At 41.9% G+C, this 22,778-nt stretch overlaps 1 long non-coding RNA gene across 1 annotated transcript in view; it reads right to left on the bottom strand.

Moving 5' to 3' along the window:
- Positions 1 to 404: 404 nt before the first annotated feature.
- The window catches only part of LOC308081740, a 143,337-nt gene continuing 120,963 nt past the window's right edge, over positions 405 to 22,778 (bottom strand). Inside the window, exon 3 of the long non-coding RNA XR_013932889.1 lies at positions 405 to 764. This is a non-coding gene — a long non-coding RNA (uncharacterized lncRNA). The remainder of the gene's footprint in view (positions 765 to 22,778) is intronic.

Below are 22,778 nucleotides of genomic sequence, written 5' to 3'. Positions count from 1 at the left end.
ACAGAGGAGTTGCGGGTTGTGTCTGTCCTGTTGTGATTTGGGACATCTTTAGTGTCATTGCACTGGATTGGCTGTAGAGAGTTATTCTGAACAATAAAAACTCTGTACTATAGAGCTCTGTCCTTCCCCACACACTGACACTGACTCTCTCTCTCTCCCTCTCTTGCACACACGCACGTATGCACGCACACACATGCAGTACACAGGGTTATTATAGTTTTGCTTTTTCGTTAGTTTTTATTTCTATTTAGTTTGACTTTTTGTTTTCAATTTCAGTTTAGTTTTGATTAGTTTTTAAAGCGGTCCTTGATATTTTTTTTTTTTTTTTGAAAACGCATAGTTTTAGTTTAGTTTTTATGTTAGTTTCAGTTTTTTATTGTAATATGGATTAGTCAAGTGCAAGATTCAGCAAGGTCCGAAAAGATTTTTGACAAACTAAAACTAAGGGCATTTAATATGATTTTAGCTAGTTTTATAAACACACAATAGAGTTTCAGTTAATTATCTTTTTTTGTAAAGTCTGTTTTTTATTTTAATTTCAGTTAACTAAAATGTTTTTCCAATTCTAGTTCTAGTTTTTGTTATTTCGTTAGTTTTAGTTAAGTATATAACCCGCACAAGGAGTTGGACAAATGGACCCTCAGATCCTGTACTGTCATGGTCCTCTGGGTTGAGCACATCTTGGCTTCCATCTGGAATCATTCTCTGAAGACGAGCCTTCTTCAATCGTCTGTTGTCAATACATCAGCTCTGCCCCAACAAGTCTGACGTAAGAGAAGGAAAAAAGAAAAATCAGAATAGGTGATCAATGACTTGCCAAAAAAGGGCGGAACATAAAACTTCCTCAAAGCTATACCTACTTGAAGATTACCTCAGGCTTGACCTCTGACACGAACAAATACAAAAACAAAACAAAAAGCCTTCCTGAAGTTCATAAAGTCAGAGCATGTACTTATAATGGGCTGAAAATCCCTTCATAGCCACTGGTAGGAAAGAGAACTACTACTACATAATATAGTACTTGACTACAGTATGCTGTATAACTATTTGACTTTAGTACAACTCGACTATACTTTTGTACAATTTGACAACAACTCGGCTATACTGTAGTACAATTTGACTATAGTACATTTGGACTACTGTGGAACAACATGACTATAGTGCAACTCAACTATATTGTAGTAAGATCAAGGTAATCTTATAGTCACATCAACAATCCACGAAAGCGTGTACAATTTGACTGCAGTACAACTAAACTATATTATGGTTCAATTTGACTGTAGTACAATTCAACAATATTATAGGACAATTTGACAGTAGTACAACTAAATTTGACTAAAGTAACTTGACTACACAGTATAATTTGACTAATAGTACAACTTGAATATACAGTACTGCAGTACAATTTGACAGTAGAACAAATGAAGATAGAAGAATGTCCAACAGGGATCATCCCACAGCAGTGGGCCATTCTACCACTCCAGGGGGCGTTTGCTAAAGAAAATGAGCTAGCAGTAAATTTTGTGGTGGGAGCCCGTTGCAGGCTGGCCCGCACTCTGACATTTACACCCCCCCCCCCCCCTGTCCCCAAAGCTGAATCAATAAGCACTGGTGTTGTCCCAATGGTGCCCTCCTGACCCCCACCCACTCACACACCCACCCACTCTTTCACACACACATGCACACCCAATCATATAAGCGTATACGCAAGCACACACAGCACACATGCAAACAGTCACATATGGGACACAGAAATACACAAGCATGCATGCCTTTACACACACACACACACACACACACACACACACACACACACACACACACACACACACACACACACACACACACACACACACACACACACACACACACACACACACACACACACACACACACACACACACACACACTTTAACGGAATTTAAATAAACGCCATTTTTGGCCATCTTTAGCCCTAGCCCTAAAGCCTAAGTTATATTGCGTATCGGTGTCGCACACTCAAAATAGCCCATCTACAAAATCTCTCTATTTATATACAATATATATATACTGTATATTCTACTTGTGGGGACATTCCTCACAAGTATTGTAATAAAAGTACACGCACGTGCACATATGCACGCACGAGCACACACACACACACACACACACACACACACACACACACACACACACACACACACACACACACACACACACACACACACACACACACACACACACACACACACACACACACACACATTCCTCACACCCTGTTGACATCTTCAGTTCTTTCCTGTCTGTGCCCTGTGGTCGTGGGCTGCAGTAACATGAGAAGAGCCCTCTGTTTATCTTTTACTGTTACTTACTGGCTGCTGACATCACATTGTCCAGTGGTTCTAAAACATTTTCAAGGACCCCCAAATTAAAATGTATTTGACCGGACTCACATCTGAAAATATTTGGTGCCAGGAACCCCCATAAAAGATTTCTGTTGTAATTTTTCTTCTTCCCATTGAGCTGCTATTTTCAAATAGCCAATTATATAAGGTTAAAGTGGTTAAACTGATCTTGATGCTATATTAACTACTTTTGCTGGAAACCCCCTGGAACCCGACTCAAGGACCGCTGGGGGTCCATGGACCCCACTTTGAGAACCACTGACATTATCAACCAACCTTACAGACGAATGACCAGCTGTGATAGACGGGTTACGAATTATAATTAACTACTTACACCTGTCAGAGTGTCAGTGGTTCCCAAACCTTACAGCTCAGACCCCCCCCCCCTCCCGGGACCCAAATGTACAAAAATATATTATGAATTATAACCACTTAAACCCTATTAAAAATTTGTGAAAATAGCCAAACTACAAGCTCACAACTCGTCGCATCGCAACACGTTTTGTTTTTTGTTTTAACAGAGCCCTGGAGGACTCCGGGAAACAAAGTATATGGTTTAAGTGGCTAAGATGTTTTCTTTTTTTACGGCGTGTTTCCTATGGGGAGAGTCGTCTAGAAAAGGGTCGGTCTGTGTGTGTGTGTGTGTGTGTGTGTGTGTGTGTGTGTGTGTGTGTGTGTGTGTGTGTGTGTGTGTGTGTGTGTGTGTGTGTGTGTGTGTGTGTGTGTGTGTGTGCACACGCGCGCGCGTGTGCATGTTCGCTGCTAATTTTGTAAACCATTGGACAGATCAGTGCCACATTTCTGGTGCACACTGCCAGTAGGCCAAGGAAGTAAATCTCAGAATATCTTTCACATATTATGAATACTGGTTCACTTTTTACACTGGAAGTCAGTGGAGGTCAGATTGGACTGAAACTTTGGCCAAATATGGGGATCACTGACGTCATAGTACTGATGTATTTTATGCACTCATAGTTACACACATTCACACGTAGGAGCTGCACAGTACAACAACCACTCTCATGCTAATTTGGCCACTGAGCAGCACCATTGGAGCAGGTAGGGGTTAAGTGCCTTGCTCAAGGGCACCTCGATAGAAAGCATTCTGCAACCGACAGACATGAGGAAAATGGAAGTGTTCCACAACAGATGCCACAGACGAATATGCCAATAATGAACTGTACAAACAAACAGGGTGCCGGAGCATCACCAAGGAGATTACACACAGACGCCTGAGATGGCTGGGACATGTGCTGAGGATGGAGCAGGACCACATCACAAGGGTCACCTTAAGATGGACACCACCAGGCAAAAGAAAACCTGGGAGGGCCAAAACCACCTGGTGCAGAACTGTGACACAAGAGCTGGAACAGATGAACCTGTCATGGGGAGAGGCCACATGCTGCCAGGGACCGAATGCAGTGGAGAGCGCTCATTGAAGCCTTATGTCCCATAGGGGACGAAGAGGAGTAAGTATGTAAGTATGTGCCTACTACTACCATGCACATAGCCTACTTATACCAATGCATGCTACAGTAAATACATACATATGCATGCTCAAGCACAAATATACAGTAGGCACACACTACTTACTACTGCTAAAGCGTTTATATGTTTTACTATGTGTCAACTGGAGGAGACCTATTTAACCTAATATGTTAAAATCTGGATTCTCCATTACCATTCTCACTGTGAAACACTGACAAACACAGGGGACACATACTGTACTGTACTATATCATTCATTCTCAGAAACAGACAACGTACAGTATACAGTGGTTCTTTTATTTGTACCTTTCCTCATTATACAGGGAGTGTAATACAGTTCAAGGTGTATCGTTCAACACACAGACAGGCTGCCATTTGAACCTTTACGGGTCCAAATGGACCCTTAAACAGGTCCCTTGTGTATCCATTTTCACAGTCAGAGTTAAACAAGCACTACAGATTTGTTTTTGTACGATTGTTTGTTTGGGAGTGTCAGGGGAGATGTTACAGTGCTTTTGAGCTTCAGGCAGTACTGATTGTTAACCAGTAGGTGTCCTACCCAAGGGTCTCCATTTTCAATGGAAGAGTAGGGAGATGTGTTAACTTGCTCTGCCATACAGATTGGTTAAAATAATGTTTTATTCATTGAAATAATACATGTACCTTGTCACTTGCACATTTGCAGACTCATCTTTACCTCTGGATTCTACACACACACGCGCGCACACACACACACACACACACACACACACACACACACACACACACACACACACACACACACACACACACACACACACACACACACACACACACACACACACACACACACACACACACACACACACACACACACACACACACGCCAAACACATGCACACTCCACACACAAACACATGCACACTCCTCACACACAGCCCAGCTACTGGGGTCATTGTGAGGGTGATGGATGAGGCCCCGGCAGTGAGAACAGGTTGTAACACTTAGTGAGGACTTGAGGCCTCCTTTGTGTTGGAGAAGAAAGTGATGATAGTTATTGTGTATTTATGGATTTTGGAAAGAATGACTGACTATTGTTTAGACAAAAAGACACTTGCAGGAAAATCACACTATCATGTAAAGAATAATGTTAGTGATCTCTGAAAGTAAGTCACTTTTCCTAAATACTACAATTACCCCAGTAGCAAACTGTTATAGCCTGTAAATGTTATATCCATTTGGTACTTGTAAGTTAGTTGGAGAGGCGGTTTCATAATAAGACATCTTATACAAGAAAAAGAAGAATGCCTTAGTGACAAACTAAAGTAACTGAAAACTGTTTTTAATGGTCATTTGTAAATTGAAAGCAAAATCATTTTCTTCCCTCATCCTTCCTCTGTTGTGAAAGAGTATGCCTGCACATGTTTTCTGTTATTATTCCATAAGGTCACAGTGAGTGCTCTTTAGACATATAATCTGGATAAAAGGATATGAAAACCGCCCTATACAGTACACAAAGAGTCAACCCTAATACACTGTTGTGAGGTTATATGCAGTAGATAGCAATGAACACAGCAAAGACACAGATAATATACAAATGTAATCTGGATATTATGAAAACCTACACCAATGTATACATTTGACTCTCATGCCACTTTTTCATTCCACCATTCTATCCACCCCCCCCCCCCCCCCCACTCTCTAAGGCCTGATTTATAGTTTGCACGACACTGTTGCATGCCAAAAATGGTAGACCTACAAGCGTCCGTGACAAGTTGTGAGCTTCTAGGTAGGCTATTTTAAATGCGTGACACCACTGTGTGACGGAGCATAAACTGGGTTTAAGGAGAGAAAGTCCAGGTTGGTAAAGGTGCAGGTCATGGTCAGTGGGTGCTCTGGTGCAGTGGCTCTTAAACCCTCTATTCTAGTAAAACAAACCTGCATTGCAACTGTACTTGTTACACTTTTTTTTCACTCTACACCAAATCTCTTGGGGTTCAAGTGATTGAACCCCAGCCTCAGCTCTGGACCACTAGAACTCCAGAACTGAGTTCTGGACAACTAGCATATTTTGAAAAATCTACAAGGACCCTCCACCCCACCTCTCTACAACAATAGACTGCATATTTAGTATAAGCAGGCATAACACTGTGATTTCAATTTCTTTTTCTAAATTTTATATTCACATTAATGATCTTAATGAGCTGGATTCATAGTTACCACTGTCATGCGCCAAAAAAAGCCAAACTACAAGCTCACATCCTTAACCGTCAATATTTAATTTCAAGTTTTCAAGCGCTGCCACTATTAGTTCAACATTTGTCTCAAATTTAAGACTTAAGAATTTTAACATATTTTTGATAATTCTAACAAACGTAGAATACATATATTTTTTACATTTCATTTTTTTCCCTTGGACCATCTGTAATTATGCCATGGGCCACTAATGGTCCTTGGACCACTGGTTGAGAAACGGAGCTCCAGTGGACTGCCTTCACTGTGTAATCTGGCTGAAGGCAGGCCACATGGCTGTGTATCTCGTGAGGAGATCCCTCTGTGTGGCTGCCTCACTCTTTTCACCCAGCCTCTAAGCCTCTCTGGAATGCAGGACTCTCAGACTGAATGTGCAGAGTCTGTGTATGTGTGTCTGTGCACGTGTGTGTCTGTGTACACCTATGTGCATTCTGTACATAGATACTGCAGAGGTTGTCTTTAAATTTGTGTGTGTGTTCATGACAAAGAACCCTCCAACCCATTTCAACTAAAGTGCTCTCTCTCTCTCTCTCTCTCTCTCTCTCTCTCTCTCTCTCTCTCTCTCTCTCTCTCTCTCCGAGTTGGCTCTGTACTTGGACAGTTTTTTTCCCGTCTACACAAAATCTCTTCGGCAACAATGTGCTATTTTTGGCTAATGTTTCCCCCAGAATATGGGGTCATGTCGCGGCCATTCTCCCTGGAACCTCTGAGTGTTACTGAGAGTCACACGTGATAAATAAACAAACAAGGCCAATTGAACCGATTAACCTTGGTGTTGGTGAAATGGGCTAATACTTGAATCACAGCCGTTTGCATATGCTACCACTAATAAGCATTTAGAAGCTGTGTTGTTACATGTTGTGGCTGTCGGGCCATATTTCATATTTTTTCATAAATGAATGACCTTATTTTATACTTTTTTATACTTAAGCTTGCAGATCTGCTATTTTGGCAAAACGTAGATTTTCTTTTGAAAACTTTCGCTTTTAATGACATGCGCAAAATAGGGATGCCAGGTGTGGGTTTTATAGATATTTAACCAACAAAAAGCATTAACAAGAGCTTGTGACTAAATAATAACTACATTTGAGGGCGCAGGGGTAAAGTACCTACCCACCGCCGTGGAGTCTAGTCGGTTCTAATCCGCCGCGGTGCATCTGGCTTGGCCGAGCGTCTATATAAACACAACTGGCCTGTGTTCGGGGGAGGGTGATATTTGTCATTGCATATATTCCTATGGACTGGGGAGATGCGTGTCAGTGAATGTTGAGCGGGAGGAGTATAGGACGGAGGCACTACGTCCTCTCGGTGGGTACGGGTTCAACAGAAGTGGCAAGGCAGCGGAAGGAATTAATTAGCATAACGACTAAATTGGGGACTAAAAATAATTGGCTACTCTAAATTATCAAAAACACACAAGTGACACACAGGAGCACTGCTAATATGAGTTCTTGCAGGTTAATTGAGCCAATGTGGTTGATTATCTATTATAGTAAAGGATTACAAAGCTTCTCAAATAATAGCAACCCAACATTTGAGCCATAGAAAGGAATATCAACCCTTTTGAACAGCAGTGTATTTGGAGGCCTGTTTGGCTCCACACAGTATAGCACAGAACAGGCCTACACTGGATCAAACTCCTTCACCTATTTCTATTCCTGTGATGTTTGAAGAACTACCAAGCCCAGGTTGACTGGCAGGCAGCACAGGGCAGAGCCATTCACTCTCGCACCTCAGGTATTGAGAGCAGTGCTCCTGTAATTACACCTCTCATCCTTCCATACCTCCACCACCTTCTCTCGCTCTAAACCCCCCCCCCTAATTTCTCATCAATGCCCTTTTTTGAGCTGGACTGTTTGGTCAGAAACACCGGCTGCTGAAAAAAGAACCTGGAGCTTGTTGACGGTGGCTGATGTCCAACACCAGTGGAAGTGTAGTGAGCGGAGGGAAGGAGGGCAAAGGAAGCAATGAACGAACGGACGGGCGGACGGGAGTGAGGGAGGGAGGGAGAGTGTAAAAGGCCTATTGCTTCCATTTGCAGCATCCTAAGGTGATCCCGACGGCAGTGTGCGGCGCAGGGTGAGGTTTGACTGTGTACCCTCTCCCCACCCTACTGACACAATGAGGCTCTGTGTGGCAGGGCTGAGGAATGCTGACCGATGGTAAGGTAGTACACCAAGGGGAAGGGAAAGAGGCTAGGGAGCTGGGTATGAAGGAGAGGGGTATAGAGCCCTTGTGGTATGTCGCGCAGAAACCCTGTATCTCCATATTTCATTGTTTTCTTGGTGTTTTTTGGTGCTATTTTATACTTTGCCGTATGAGAGCAGCATTGTGGGAAGCTTGTAGGTCTGGTATTTTCGTTTATTTTTTATTTATTTCTTATTTTCATCTATAATGACATGCCCAAAATAGGGATGCGAGGTTGAAAGTGCTTAAGACTTAGGTCTGTGGAGCTCGTGTCTAAATAGTAAACAATAACTACATTGGATCCATAGGATATTTTTTCCCATTTCCTGAAAAGTTACAGTTTTGGACAGCTTTTCACCCGACAGCGACAATACTGAATTTGCAGAAATAGTCCCATCAAAGTTAGCCAACATAGCAGAGGGCAGAGAAGGGGAGAGTAGACGTAAGAGGTCTACAATTAAAGTATGTGAATAGATGAGGACAAGTAATATAAAGCGACGGTGTCCAGAAGAGGTGGTGTTACAGTATATACTGTACAGTAGGTCCATGGGGGAAACAGGAAGTAAAAGGAGCAGGGGTGGGGAGACTAGGTGGGCCAGATGGGGAAAGACGTGATGAAAGGTGGATGTAGTCCAGTGGTTCTCAAACATTTTCATGGCCCGGACGTAGCGGTCCGGGCTCCTAGGCTACTAATGCCAATCCCGATGACCTTTGCTGTGTGTCACTCCCCATCTCTCTCTCCCCATTTCCTGTCAGTCTACTGTATATCAATAAAGGCAGAAAAAGCCCCAAAAACCTTTTCATGTCAAGGTCCCCCAATGTAATATGTATTTGAGCACCAACCCCCATCTGAAAATATTTTGTGTAATATAATAATAAATATAGCTGCAAGCAGCGATAATACGGGGCCAGAGAGAAAGAGAGAGAGACATGGAAACTGAATAGATTGGAGAGAGAGAGAGAGAGAGAGCAAAGAGAGAGAGAGAGAGAGAGAGAGAGAGAGAGAGAGAGAGAGAGAGAGAGAGAGAGAGAGAGAGAGAGAGAGAGAGAAAGACATGGAAACGGAATAGATCAAAGAGAGAGAGAGAGAGAGAGAGAGAGAGAGAGAGAGAGAGAGAGAGAGAGAGAGAGAGAGAGAGAGAGAGAGAGAAAGAGAGACGGAATAGACTGAGAGAGAGAGAGACGGAATAGACTGAGAGAGAGAGACGGAATAGACTGAGAGAGAGAGAGAGAGAGAGAGAGAGAGAGAGAGAGAGATAGAGTGAGAGAGACGGAATACACTGAGAGAGAGAGAGAAAGAGACGGAATAGACTGAGAGAGAGAGAGACGGAATAGACTGAGAGAGAGAGACGGAATAGACTGAGAGAGAGAGAGAGAGAGAGAGAGAGAGAGAGATAGAGTGAGAGAGACGGAATACACTGAGAGAGAGAGAGAGAAAGAGACGGAATAGACTGAGAGAGAGAGAGAGAGAGACGGAATAGAGAGAGAGAGAGAGAGATAGAGAGAGAGAGAGACATGGAAACGGAATAGTTTGAAGAGAGAGAGAGAGATGGAAACAGAATGGATTGATTGGACATCTCAACCTATTGCCATTAATAGGAATCAAACTCTCAACCTTCCGACTGACAAGCTGCAACACTACCTATAGTGCTATAGCTTTGTCCAGGTTGATGTTGTCTGTTGAAGATCATAAACTCTTGCCTTCTGTCATGAACCAAGCCCTTGTTTCACTAACACTAAGATCACTCGTTCACAAGCCATTACCCAATGGAGAAATTGTACGTCTCCTCAGGAACACGTTGCTATCTGAAAAGTTTTGAGATTGTAGATCGGCTATTTTCAGAATGAAGTATGTCATACATTGAAGAAACATACTCTCATATAAGCATTTCAGGTTATCTTTAACATAACAATTACACATGAATTAATTGACACAATCATGTTGTGTGCGATGCAACTTTAATGAAGTCCGCATCAAGCGAGGCTTGAACTGGCGACCTTTAGGTTGTGAGGCACACGTTTAAGCGAGAAGCCATTGGACCAACAGACAAGGATCTGTCAAAAAGGAGATTACACAGATAATACAGTTTCACGCAAATAGCTGAAAAATCTTGGGTTTAAGTGTTTTTCAAACTGCTCAAAATTGCGGACAATCTAAGGGTGGAGCTTACTGGTCAAAGCAATAGATGTGTTCCTCATGAGTCAAGGCACAAGTGTAAGCAAGTTTCATGACTTTCGGCCAAACGAGGCATGACTTTTGCCTGTTTAAAGTTTGCATGTTCAAAAAATTGCTATAGCGCCCCCCTTTGGCCAATTGGAGTAAGATTGGTCTCAGTGATATTTGGAATGACCCTCAACATTTCTGCAAAGTTTCAAAGAAATGTGAGTCTGCATGTATGTGTTAGGGGCAGATGAATAATTTTCATAAAACTGCAATAGTTAAAATCTATCTCCTCCTGGGATTTTTGAGTAATCTGCACGAAACTCTTTACGTATGAACTTTGGACCTCTGCCGACATAACGATGGGAGCGGATTTTTAAGTGAAATTAATAGTGAAATTAAAAGTGAAAAAATGCAGAAGTTATGAGCCAATGACTGTTTTTCATATAATTCAAAATGCTGCGAGATCTAAAGGTCAGAGGTCAAAAGTCAGAGGGTGAAAGTTGTGTATCCAAGTTTCATGGCTCTAGGTCAAACAGGGCATGAGTTGTACCTGTTCAAAGTTGGCATTTTCAATTGAGTGCTATAGCGCCACCTTTTGACGAAAGATTGTGAGAATTATTTCTTGATAGTTTTTCATGACCATCTACCATATGGCAGAGTTTCGTAAAAAGCGACAGCACGGTTCAGCCAGAACTGCGAAAAGTGGCAGAAGTGACAGAATAAAGCGAATAATAAAACAGGTCCAGAGATGAGCTCTGGCCCCGTAATAATAAAACAGGTCCAGAGCTGAGCTCTGGCCCCGTAATAAGAGAACATTTGGGTTAACGTAGTTAAACTGATTTCGATGCTATATTAACTCATTTTGCTGGGGACCCCATGAACCCCCTCAAGGACCCCTGGAGGGTCCCCAGACCCCACTTTGAGAACCCCTGTTGTGGTCAGATGGGTGTGTGTCATGGTGTGGTACAGTTGGGCAGGCGGTGGCAAAGGAAGGAGCGGTATAGCGGGAAGGGAAGGAGAGATTGGGTATAAGGTCTTGAGGCAGGGGTACTGTATATGTAACGAGGAAAGGGAACAAGGGAAGGAGGTGTCCTAGGACAAGGCAGGTAAGGAGATAGGGACTCAGTGGGGTAAGAGGGATACATAGAAAGGAAGGAAGGAAAGAAGCAAGGAAGAGACGAGTGAGGAAAAACATGATGGAGACGGATAGAGGGGTGAATAGTGAGGAAGGTAGCGGAGTGGGAGGATGGTAAGACAAGGAAGGCAGGTAGCGGAGAGAGAGAGAGAGAGAGAGAGAGAGAGAGAGAGAGAGAGAGAGAGAGAGAGAGAGAGAGAGAGAGAGAGAGAGAGAGAGAGGGGCAGCTGGGGGTGTCAGCAGGCTCCAGGGGTCTAAAGGGAGACTGGGTCTCTGCAGCAGGCTGACCTGTTGAGGGGGATGTGGATGGCTCAGGTAGGGGGGCATTTTCTAGTGAATAGCCTAATGTGAGAGGTTAGTCCAGGTCTTTAGTGGGGGAAAAAATAACTTCCTGAAAGACTGTGGGCCTCTGTACTGTATGTGACTCTCCTGCTGGAGCAAGGAGCTCCGAGAAGAGGCAGACACTAGCAAAAAAAACACAGCTGATTGGATATTTCACCCATTTGGGGGGAAACTAAACAAAACAAAAAACTTTAGGAATGTTTCAGAATAATTCTTCTTCTATACAATGGCTGGTCAACCTAAGCAGTATGATTGGTCAAATGAACAAACACACTTAAAGACCATGTGAAGAACTATTAGAGATGCTTGATGAATTGTTAGCAAGTTATTTTGTGCAGTGGTGGGGGTCCAACCTCAGGGTTCTTTGAGGGGGTTCCAAATGGACCCTTACCAGGGTCTGTAATGCCTGAGAGTACAATGGAACCAAATGGAACATTACTGTTTCGTTTCATTTCATTTCACTATGTTTTGCACCCTGTCTGGTCTGTCTGTCTGTCTGTCTGTCCGTTCGTCCGTCCGTCCGTCCATGTGTGTGTGTGTGCGTGTGTGGTTCTGTCTGTGAAAAGCTAATCTCCGGCACCGTTGGCATGATGGCAGCGAAACTGTGCACACACACTCCCTGGATGCCAGAGCAGAACCTCTGCCCCACATTTTCACATGGGCCTGTTATAGTGCCACCAGAGGCAGATTTTTGCTAAACATTTATTTCTATATTACTCCTTCTCGATTTTATCTAAATTTCATGAAAATCGGTATATGATCTCTGTGGTCCTGTAATCGAGACCGATCTGTTTGATTTGTCATATTCCTGGTTGGGCTAAGATTGACATCTAAAGTTTGCAGGAGTGGCCCGTTTTGAACAAAATGCTGCAAATCAGGAACGCAGCATCCAAATTTTTTATTTATTTTACTCCTACAAATTGTGTCCAAACATCACGCAAATCAGTACACATTATCTCTATAGTCAAGTGATCAAGACGGATCCGTCCGATCTTTCATCTTCCATCCTGATTGGTGAATTCCGAACATTGCTGGCCCACAATAACCTACCTGACCTGACAGAGACCTGTGCTCCCGAGGAGCACTTATTCTAGTTCCATTTGTACACTCTCAGAGTTAAATTAACTCTGTGGACTGTACAGTGTTGATTGGGGTCAGAGATTATTTAAAAAATAAATTAAAAAAAAGCATATCAAACTGGGGGTCCCCTCAGAGTTATGGGGGTCCTTGAAATTAAAAAGTTGATGCCAAATTCTACTCACTGTAAGCACCTTCTAATGTACTATGTATGTACGGTGACTGTGAGGTACTCGCATAAGCCCCCCAGAGTTTCTTACCTCACCGGCACAACAACTAATACTGTAAACGTTCCCATGGAAAGAGCTATTATGTTATGCCTATGTTTATATAACTGTTGTGCAAATCAAATAAAACAAATAAATCAAATACTACTCACTGTCATAATGACTACAGATTATGATTTTTTTTAAATAAATTTCCCAAGGGTTGAAACCATGAATATCTTCTAAACGTATTTAATAATGATTAAAAAAAATATTTTTATATTTGTAAATGAGAGTTAAAAAACGAACAAAAATATGAATGGACAAAAAGGCAAAATACAAGGGAGAAATTCCCCCTGTTATTTTTTCAACAGACAACCATGATCCATGTGTAACAAAACTAGATTTTGCATTTACAGTAGCTGTTGTTTCTTAATCTTTAGCCGACAACCCAAATAACAACCACAAATTCAACTTTCATCTTACATGAATACAACCATAACTTCAGCATTCACCTTTTGTAAGAACGACTAAAACGTCAACTAACATAAATTGTGAGCCGAGCATTAAAATACATCAGAGCATATATTGGCACGACAGCCAGCGATAGACCTTTCTGCTTCAGTTTTCCTGAGCTCTGTGCCTTTGAGCTCACTATTCAGGCTGCATCATGGAGTTGAATTTATAGCCCTGCTGACAGCTGACAACAATGAGATTAGAGAAGTCATTGCACTTCCCATGTGTTCACCACACTACACGGTACTGTAAATCAGTATATGGCTGAACACGACAAGTGACAGACGTCTGAGTGTACATTTTCTATGAATTGAATACACACAAGCCATAGTGCTTTCTTGGGTTCAATCCTTTTAGCATTGTATTTGTATTAAACTGTACCTTCTGTGCTTTTTTTTTTGGCAAACTGTTAATAAAGTATTCAATCAAACCCCTCTAATCTTAGTAAAACGGACCTAAGTTGCAACTGTACTTGAACCGCTTTTTTCCGTCTACACCAAATCTCTTCAAAAGTAGCCGATCTACAAGCTCACAACGCGTAATGCATTGTGAGCTTGTAGATTTGCTATTTTGGCGAATGCTCCTCCCAGAATAGGGATGCTGTGGTTAAATTGACATACATCGATAATTCAACAAATGATATTGGGAGATGGTGTGCGATAGCAACGTGTCACGATGCAACGCATTGTGAGCTTGTAGATCTGCTATTTTGAAGAAAAAAAACTTGAATAGAAAAAGCTTGAAACATTTGGAAAAAATCTCCTGTTTTGGGGGTCCCCCATGGCACCAAATGTTTTCAAATAGGGGTCTGCACCATAATACATACCAATTTGGGGGTCCATGACATGAAAATGTTTGAGAAGCACTATGTTAAATAACAAGCAGTTAAAAAGTTATGAAATGTCTGTCACTGGCCATTGAGAAAAAGGGGTGGAGCAAAGGTACACCAATGGGAGCCCGACCAAATGATCAACCAACCGAAAAATCTCCATCACCATCCCTAAAGCTCAGTGGTGCTAGAAAACCCCCATGAACACACACACGCACCAACGCATGTGCACGTGCATGCTCATACAGAATTACACACTATGCACATTCCAAGAGTGTAGAGAGGACATTGCTATTCTTTAAAACAGTTTTTACTGACCTCTCGTCTTATTTGTATTAACCTGAGCAAAATTATTTACCCTTGTGTATTGATAAAGGACATCTAATCATGGCAATCTGCCAATTACTGTAGATGCCTTGAGTGCAAATGAAGAGGATGGCATTAAACGAAGGGCCATAGAGTCACAGCCATCCTAAGCGTACCAGGTCCAAAAAATACATGACCTCTTTCTAAAAAGAAAAAAACATTTATATAGCAGGATTTAACTGTAAGATTTAATAATCAAATCATGCAATCTGTAGCTACTGTCTAACACTTTCCCCCATCTCTCCCTTCACGTCTCAATGGCCATCTCTCTCTCTCTGACACGCGTGTGGCGTGCACGCACGCGCACACGCGCACGCACACACACACACACACACACACACACACACACACACACACACACACACACACACACACACAACACACACACACGGAGATGACACTGAGGGAGAAAGGCCAAGTATTATCTCAGTCCAAGGTTAATAATGCAGAGTGAGACAGACAGTGTATGCATTATTAAAAGTCGTGTTTTCACTTAGCTGAAATGCAAGAAGTATAGTGGAAATTCTGAAATCCATGTTATGTGAAAACGTGCACTGATCTTGTATGGCGGAAGTTTTGGTGTTGGAAAACTTTCTGCAAGCTTCCTAGTAATTCTTCCAGCATGTATTAGCTGAATAAAATGTTCCCTGAAAACGACTGTCCCACACATATGCCAGCAAGTTATGCAAATTATTTAGCTGGGACTGTAGTGAAAACACAGCTTTAAAATAGCAATAAATATAAAAATACAAGTAAAAGTCCTGCGTTCCAACTTGAGTAAAGGTACAAATGTATTGGCATCAAAAATAGCAGATTTACAAGCTCATGCGACACGCGGTGAGCTTATCTATTGGCTATGTTTGAATAGCCAAAGTGGTTAATGCACATTTTGTATTAATAATCGGAATCTGCAAAGTAACTAGCAACTAAAGCTGTCAGATAGTTGTAGTGGAGTGAAAAGTACAACATTTGCCTCTGAGATGTAGTGGACTAGAAGTATACAGTATTAAGATATTTTTCATAGTCAAGTAAAAGTACCTCACACTTGTACTTAAGTACTGTACTTGAGTAAACATACTTGGGTTACTTTACATCACTGAGTTAGAAGTCAGTCTAACTCCAGTGTATGAGGGGGAATAGCTCAAGACCTGAGCTGCCTAGAGAGGCAGAGGAAAGCAGGTCACTGGGCCAGCAGGGAGGGAGGGAGAGAGAGAGAGAGAGAGAGAGAGAGAGAGAGAGAGAGAGAGAGAGAGAGAGAGAGAGAGAGAGAGAGAGAGAGAGAGAGAGATCCTTAAAGACGGACAAAAGAACCCTGTTCAACAGGAACCCCAGTCAGTACATATAGAGGACATATGGTGTTAATAAGGTCTTAAAAATAGATCAAATGAAATCAAACACATCTCAACGTGTTTGTCTGGTGGTTGGATGTATTTGCAGTCTGTGTTTACTGTATGTATATACCGTATGGATCACTCACTCACTCACTCGGAGGGGCAGGTGAGAGCGAGATAGTGGTGAGGTAAGGTGCGTGCGCAGACTAGAGCCCACGCGTGTGTGTGTGTGTGTGTGTGCGCGAGCACGCGAGTGAGTGAGTGAATGAGTGAGTGAGTGAGAGAGTGAGTGAGAAAGAGAGAGGAACAAAGCCAAACATTCAACAAACAAGTCAAGAGTATGCAATATTGTTACAAATAAAGAACAAAAAGGCCCCCTTGTGGCAGACATGTGCCACATTTATCTCAGCTCAACCTCTCAGCAAAAGAACAGCAATCCTCTAAGCTGATTAGAGAGTGCACCATTAAACACAATGAAACAGGCATTAGACATTCCTGCCTGGAGTGGCTGTGCTGGTATTATCATCTGTGCTAAATGGGCCTATTTTTGGAATAATGGGCTCACCTAACACTCACACAAAAGGGGATTTAAGTCTTAATGAACCTATCTGCTATTTCTGCTGTCCTTCCTTTGCTGAACATCAAGTGTTCTTTTTCTTTCTTCTTCTCTGACCTCTGAGACAAAATAAGAAAAGTGCAGATGTTTATGAACAAGGCTACTGCTCCAGCTATATATTCCAAATTGAATAATAACAATATAGCAATAATGATAATAGCAGATAATGCTTTTAAGTCTCATGTCATGAGAATGACAAAACTGATGTAGTGTTACTGTATGTCAGTGAGACATATCTACTTCATATTTAATCAAGAAATATTGATAAAGGATGTATTTGAATGAAAAATAGACTGTTAACGACTTAAGCCCTATATATATATAAAATATATATAATGACATGCCCAAAATAGGGACATGAGGTTGAAGGTTGTTGAAGGTAAAGGGGACCCGGTCTCTCACCTGGTAAGAGGACATTCCATATCTAAGTCCTTCCCACAGCTGGCCCGGGTTTGAATAGAGGCTCTTTGCTGCATGTCAGAACATCACATCTCTCAATTTAACAGACCCTTTCATCAGAGGGTAAACGGTCACATAACTAGAGTTAAAAGACAAAGAATCTACATTAAATAACATTCTTAACATTTATGGTCAGGCAAACATTATGTTAACAACAATCTGCATAGCATTACGCGTCATCATCTCTCAGCCCTGCAGCATGGGTCCTCTCAGTGGGGTGGGTTAGTAGATCACCACGCCACCGTGTGCTTTAATCACCCGGTGGCACAGGTCCAGTAAATAACTTTGGCAGCGTGTTCAATGGGTGCTCTGTTTACCAGCGGTGAGTCAGAAGGGGCCTGTTCCACACTCACATGGATACTGGCAGGTCGGGGACACAGACAGCATCCAACCATTAGAGGGAGAGGGGATTACCTATAGCTTTCAGAGGATGTTTAGGTTTAGTCATTGGTTCTCAAAGTGAGGTCCGGGGATCCCCAGTGGTCCTTGGACCACTGGGGAGCTTGTAGATCTGCTATTTTGGAAAAATCCCTGGCACAAAATATTTTTGAGATGGGGGGTCTGCAGCCAAATACATATCCTTTTGGGGGTCCTTGACATGAAAAAGTTTGAGAACCACTGGGTTAAGTATCAGAGTGAAGACCATGGCTGCATGGGAGGGAATTTGATTTTAAAAGGCACGGGAACACACATGTACGTTTCTAATGGACGACAGCAGCCATAGATTCACATGAATTAATTAGTTAATTGTTTAATGAGAATAAAGTGAATACATTGGGTGGGTTGTAAAATAATCACATAAGAATGTGTCACACATTTCTTAAAACTGATTAATTGACTACACACAGTACCCACAATGTTGCCTGTGCCTCATGGAGTTGAGGTTTGTGAGTGTGACGTGATTAATGATTGTCTTCATGCGTTGTCAATGAAACACAATCAGCCTAAAGGCCAGTCCACACCAATGCAATTCCTTGCAACATGCAACTACTTGCAACCATTATCCCCAATGGCAGTTGCAAGGAGTTGCATCGGTGTGACATGGCCTTAAAACTGTTTTGTTTCAAGGAGTTGCGACTAGTTGCATTGGTGCGGTTTGGCCTTTATTAGAAGACAAAAGTGAAAAGTAATCAATTATGCTGTTGCTTCACCATGTCTTGGAATCTTCTTTGTAGAAGTCAGGATGACAAATTCCTTTTCACAGAGGCTCTCATTCTAACAAGCAGGTCTCAGACAGACAGAGGAAATGTGCACTATGCCTGCGTCTCAGCTGAGCAGGATAGGCTAAACTGGAGACTTCACAGCAGTGGTTCCCAAACTTTTTTGCCCGAGACACAAAAGAGACATCTCCACGGGACCCAAACGTACAAAAATAAGTCACAACTTAATTTTTCATGAATGATTTGTACCTAATGTTTTGCCTCCTATGACATGCCCAGATGACATGCCCTGTTTGGCTGTCCGATTCACTGACTATACCTGAATGACTGACTGACTTAACTGACAAACCGTTAAAACACAATAGTTCTCAAACCATTTCATGACATTTCATGACATTTCATGACATTTCATGTCATATTCATATGTATTTGACCGCGGACCACCATCTGAAAAAACATTTATGCCAGGGACCCCCATACAAGATTTGTGTTTTTAAAATGTTTCAAAAGATATTCAAAAATAAAAAATAAAATAAAAGTTTCTGAAAATAGCAGAGATATCTATCTATTATTTATCCATCTACTGATGTATATAGGTTTAAAGTGGTTCAGCTGATTTTGATGCCATATTAACTAATTTTGCTGGGAACCAACCAGAACCCTGTCAAGGACCCCTGTGGGTCCCCGGGACCCCACTTTGAGAACCACTGGGTTTAGCTGATTTGACTACTCGAGTAGTTGGTCAGCTGGGTAACTGTCTTACCCGGTGCCTGAATATATAATATAACTATCTACTGTTGTCATAAGCCACATGAGATCTGGAAACGTGATCATTTTCCTGCAGAGTTTGCCAGATTCTTTTGTTTTATAACAGATCTGTGGTTTTCTCAGAAAAGGTCACGCTACTACTGCTACTGGGTCTCAGTAGCAGTAGTAGTTCTTGTGTCCGTGGAGGTGGTGTTATTTTCACATGTCCTGCGGGAGACCTCTGGCTTTAAACGACCGGGGAGGAGGGCACCAGGGTCGGGTGTGGGGGTGGGGGTTAAGCATTAATATCCTCTATATTTTATGTTTTGGCACCGAACAGAGAGGGAAAGTACAGGAGCTGCTTAAGCCAGCTCCAATGCCAATTTGGATTATGCTTACCCCCCACTTTGGAAACTCTGTCCAAGCCCAGGCGTATTGTGAAAACAGAAATCCTTTTCTTGAGCAGTTCTACTTACTGACTGAGGTCTAGCCAGGTCTAGAGGTCTAGGAATTTTAAAACATGCGCCGTCCCTCCTTTTTTCCGCAGGTGTAGTTCATTCTGCTACAGGTATTTCTAACACTAGAATATGGCCATTTGCCCGGTTCTATGTGGGATCAAAATGTAAGTTGTTCTATTTGCTCCTCACCAACAGTTGAATCTGGTACAGCAAATGTTTGACGAAGGTTTCGGTTCAAGGAAATAAGCTACACCTTCACTAGCCAATGCACCAATGCTGCTTTCTCCAGCATAAATACCCACACTTTTTAAAGAGCCCAGTCTGCATGAGGGAGACAATTATACCCCTATACCTTCACAGGGCTTAATTATAGGCCTGTATAATGACTTTAATGTGTTAATGTTAATTTGCCTAAAACAGCAAAGAGAGGGGCAGATTTAAAGTGCAGTTCTTGAAATTATTGTGATACTTTGAACATATTTTCTGACTGGCTTACCTGCAATTATTCTATTTCTCAACAACTTCTCATAAATTCCATCCTTACAGATCTCTCTCTCTCTCTCTCTCTCTCTCTATCTCTCTCTCTCTCTCTCTCTTACACAGATTGCCCACCCTCTCTATTTCACCTCTATTTCTACCATTCACTGGTAGACAGTAGGGTGCAATATTAAAATCCTAATGACCAATTTTGTTAGATTGTTTGAGGTGTGGCCCATGGGACTGCACCGGAATGTTATACAGATCACAGATATCATTTGTGCGCACAGCATGACTACTGTTTAGTTGCTTGCTACACTTAAGCTTGATTTATACTCTGTTGCATGACGTGTCGAACACCGAAAATAGAAATAACACACCTACAGTATTGTACTAAATGCACAGTACAGGAAAGGAAGGTAATATTGATTTAGTTGCAGTCTGACTGCCAGGGAACAAAAATGTGTCAATTAGTTTGTACTCATAGACATAATATTTGTGATGGGGTCCCAGACTGCTAGAGTATTGATTGATTGATTGAATACTTTATAAACAGTTTGTAAAAAAAAAAAAGCACATAAAGTACAGTTCAATACAAATACAATGCTAAAGGATTGAACACAAGAAAGCATATGGCTTGTTTCCATTGGGGTCCTGGGGTACTGTTAAACCAATTAGACCTAACAGTACAGTAGGTTTCAAGCTGAACTCACTCTGTCTGGAGCATTACCGTCTTCTATCTAGAATCTTGTCGGTGGGTTCATGTGGGCACATTTGAATGTGGGTGAATGAATACAAAGATAATCTATTAATGGAATAAATAATTCTGATCTAGGATTACTGGTGAAATCAACCATTCTCAGTCTACAGCTTTTATTCAAAGATTATGCCCACATGTTCAATTTAAAACTACACTATAAAGTTTGCGATAATGGTTAACAGACTTACATCTTTCTTTATGTCATATCAAAGATGTTGCCTAATGTGAGTACGTTTTCAAGTAACCTATACTTCCACATGTCTTCGCTAAATAGGGTAGGCCATATTAAATGTTTTATACCCATCCTAGAGTATTAAAAAAACCTTCTTAACCTCGGGCATGCCTTCCTGTCCCTCTCTCTACAGTGAACCCTCTATATGTACTGCTTGTGGAATCATTTCACTTTCTAGCCTCCTGTGTCAGAATGGATGGTTGTCTATATGGAACTACGTAGTGGGAAGGTAAGTAAAGATTTTGCTGTGAAGTGCTCTCCTTTTACAGACAGTGATGGCTTTTTCAAGTCACAGAGAACAGACTGTATGTCAATACTGGGTGAGACAGAGGTTCTGATTCATCCTATAGGGCCCAACTTGGTAGAAATGACCTGAATCGCAGATTTCCACAACAGCGGTCTGAACTGAGAAGACTGTCTTGCAACGCGATGGAAAATAAGGACAGTTATCAAACGTGTTCTTCCCAGCTCTGACAGTCAAATTCAGGCAATGGTGGGGGGTGCCAAAGGGGTGCCAAAACACGGGTATTACATGAACAGTAAGGGCCTCTGTTCCTTATGAGGGTCCCTTTATGATAACTATGACATTAGTCAGCCTCGAGTGTATGGAGAAAGGCCTTTCTGTTTTCACTTTCCGACACTGAGGGAAATCGCTCTGAATGGCGAAAGGAAATGGAGAAGTAAGGGCCGTTGCTGTACACTACTGGAGAACAGTCAGTGATTTTTTTCAGTTACAGTAACATTGTACCACATGTGTAACACATTCTGTCACAAATGTATCCATACACGTACATATATTGAAAATGTATTTATTTTAGATTTTTACAGTAAAATTCCAGGCTCCAAAAGAGTTGCCGTTAGCTGCAATCATAATAGTGTATTTACAGTATAATTTAATCACCCTCTAGAGTCGACTTATTAAACTGGACCGAATCTCTTCCGTCAAAAATAGCCGACATACAAGACACGTTGTGAGCTTGTAGAGCTAATGTTCCCCCCAGAATATGGATGCTGGCGTTCAAGTGGTTAAGTATTGTTTCTAAAACTGTTGCAGGGAATCATGCAATTCACCGTTGAATTTTTCCCTTCAAAACATTGTCTGATGGGAGGCCAGTTGTTTTATGTTTGGTCTGGAGATTCTTTGAGAGCAGCTTGGGTTCGACCAGCCCTTTTGGCAGCCGGTGTGCACTCGTCTCGCCTCCCCTCTCCCTCTCACACTTAGTTTTCTCACAGCTCACTTCCAGCACAGTAGCACCGGGTTCACCCGTCCACCCTGACTTTGCGCACGTGTGTGTTTCTGTAAATATATGACAAATGTAGCAGTCTGTTAGAAGTCTGACATTTTAGTGCCAGGTGATGCATGCAACAGTCAATTACTGAGGCACTAAATCATCCGGCCCAGGGTGGAATTGTTCAGAAATGTTGAATTCTCTTCTTTGGTCTGATATGAACATGATAAGAGATATCATATGGTATGCCTGTTCTGGTGCTCCTTTGAATCATTTCAGAAAGATGTTATCTTATATAACTATAAGGGCCACTACAGCTATTTTTAACATTGAGTCTAAGTTTTCTTTGTTTCACCTGGAATTAAGAAGGCAAGTCAACTCATG

Source organism: Gymnoscopelus braueri (genome assembly GCF_963280865.1).
Source record: "Gymnoscopelus braueri genome assembly, chromosome: 3".
NCBI classification, from domain to species: domain Eukaryota; kingdom Metazoa; phylum Chordata; class Actinopteri; order Myctophiformes; family Myctophidae; genus Gymnoscopelus; species Gymnoscopelus braueri.
Note: the sequence above shows the minus strand (reverse complement) of the source record. Positions and strands in the feature narration are given on the sequence as shown.